Below are 2,653 nucleotides of genomic sequence, written 5' to 3'. Positions count from 1 at the left end.
CCCGAGGCATGGGAAATCTGTTTTTGATAGTGATATGGTTTAATGCTCGATAGTCCACACACATATGGTATGTACCATCCTTCTTTTGCACTAAAAGGACTGGAGAACAAAAGGGAGAGGAACTAGGCCTCACCATCCCTTTGTATACCAATTCTTGTACTTCCCTCATGATATCCTCTTGTTGAGCTTGTGAGACTCGATAAGGAGCCTTGTTAGGTGGTGAGCTTCCTGGAAGGAGCTCAATATGATGGTCATCATCCCCTTGTTTTGGAGGTAAGTCCATAGGGATATCATCGATGAACACATCTTGGAATCCTTTTAGAAAATTAGACAAGTCTAACTCTTCTTGATTCCCACCATCTACATTTGATGAAACACTAGGATCTTTTAGAGATTCTTTGACAAAAATATGTACCAGAAATTGAGCTCTTCATTGATTTATCAAAAGCAGAAGAATTTACAAGTCGAATAGTGCGACTACGCTCACTAGCATCTATATACATATTATTTCCCTTGTAGGTGAAGTAGATTCTCCTTTCAGGGAACTTCATATTGGCAGCCATGCGATCAAAACCATGGCCCCCCTACGATAGCATCCTCATGTTGGAGAGGAGAGATGAAGAAGTCTTCTTTATCGACATAGAATTGGACATGAAGCCTCAACTTTGCAATCAAGGGAGTAACGGAGGCTTGCTGTCCCTTGAAAGCTGCATCAGCCATTACCATATCTCCCATCTCAAAAACTTGAATGCCCAACTTGGTGGCCAACTCCGTTGATATGAAGTTGTGAGTAAAGCGAGGGTCAAACAAGATGAAGGCATCCTGCTCTCTTACCTTTCCCCAAGCATAGGAAAGTGACGATCCTTTGCAATGAGTGTCCTCTTTTGGAGCTTCGATGGTGGAATCCCTAGGAGTCTCACTGCGAACATTCTTTTTGGGGCAAGAACGATAGCCATGTCCTTGCTCCCCACACTTGAAACACTTATGCTCCTTGCGAAAAGCTTCAAGTTCTTCAGGAGAGAGTTTGTTTTTACTTTGTAAACTCCCTTCTCCTTGGGCCGATTGTTGTTTTTGTTGTGGTTGGAAGTGCCTCATTAGGAAAAATATGGACTCTCCATGGGCCTTGTAAGAATCCCTAATTTCAAGGAAGCCTGCCAAGATTAAGGGGGACAAAGGCTTTGAATGGGCCTGTTTTGGTAGGGTCTCCTCCACCTTTGACCCCTAAAAGGGTAGGGGGAAGGGGTAACCATTTGAAAAGTAGGGAAAGGGGGAGGGGGTAAACCATTTGAAAAGTAGGGGGGTAGGAGGGAGAATGCCTTCTTCTCTCTCTAGCTTTTTGGCCAACTTGTAAGTGGCCTCTTAACTCTCCCATTCCACCTAAACAAATCCGTGGGTCAAAGAGGTCAAAAAAGTGACTTTTTTCAAAAAACCTTCAAATAAACTCTATGTCCCCCTAAAAAGCGGCCCCAACATATATACATATAAAAGAAAAATATTTTTAAGCTAAATTACTCATAATTCAACATTTTTTGACTCCCTCCAAAACTTTTAAGAAATTCCCCCCAAAATTTACCACCTTCCCTCCTACTCTAAGCTCCTCTCCTACACCCATCCCCCTTGCACCTGCACCTGCTGCTGCACCTACACACCCATCTCCTTTCCATCTCTCCATCCTTCAAGCTCCATCTCTCCATCTACAATGCCTCTTGACGACATGACCAATGTCCCAGCAAGCTCTTCACGTGGTAGGTCTCCAGGGCTTTTCCTGCGCCTACCTCAAGAGTATGTTCCGACAAAGAAGACATGCTTGGGTACATTACCTTCAGCCAACGAACGCCACGCTCAAGAGGAGAAGAATGTGGATCTTTGGACAGAGGGATGCTTGTACCCAAAGGATCCTTCTCTCAATGTCCATCTGCTTTTTACAAACCTTCCATCACTGTTGCAATATGTTGGAAATGGAGAGCAAGGTTTGTTGGGCTACTGCAAGAGACTCAACAGGCACGAGATTGCTCAATCCGAGATCTACTTGCGTCATTGGTAGTTGCTAAATGGGAGTTTCCACAATCTTCAAGATCAGATGCAAACAGCTACTAGTGCACTCAAGGAGGCAAAGATCACCATTGAAACCAAGGAAAATGAAATTAAAAATCTTGAGGAAACTCTCTCACACATGAAGAGTACTGCCATGGGAGGTAGGGGAGGAAACGGGAGTTGTTCGAAATTCAGACTCTTGCACCACGTGCTGGGGCAAGAAAACGAAGGGTGACAGCTATGAGGTAAGATGTTATGTCCCTCATGTTGTTTAAGTCTAGTACCGCTCATCATTGTTGTTTTGGGTAGTAGGAACTTTGTCCAAGAAACGTACGGCGGCAAGAATGCGTCAGCTCAGGCATCTTTACTTCGTTCTTGTTTCAACAAAGAGGACTTTATTGGGATGCTTGATGCTCCAGAGGCAAAACACGTGAAAGATGCAATCACTAAGAGAGTTCTTAGTGATTTTTCTAATATTGTCACTGACCTAGATGTTCAGGATATTTGTGATGCTGTTGGAATTAGTACGAAGGGCTATCAAGCAATACATCAAGTGTTAAAAGATGCATTAAGAAGTCAAGGAGTCACAGAAAACCTAATTCCACTTCCTCACAGAGTG

The sequence above is a fragment of the Adiantum capillus-veneris genome, chromosome 13 (assembly GCF_014529385.1).
Source record: "Adiantum capillus-veneris isolate H3 chromosome 13, ASM1452938v2, whole genome shotgun sequence".
NCBI classification, from domain to species: Eukaryota; Viridiplantae; Streptophyta; class Polypodiopsida; order Polypodiales; family Pteridaceae; genus Adiantum; species Adiantum capillus-veneris.
The sequence above is the reverse complement of the archived record's forward strand: the minus strand, read 5'-3'. Positions refer to the sequence as shown.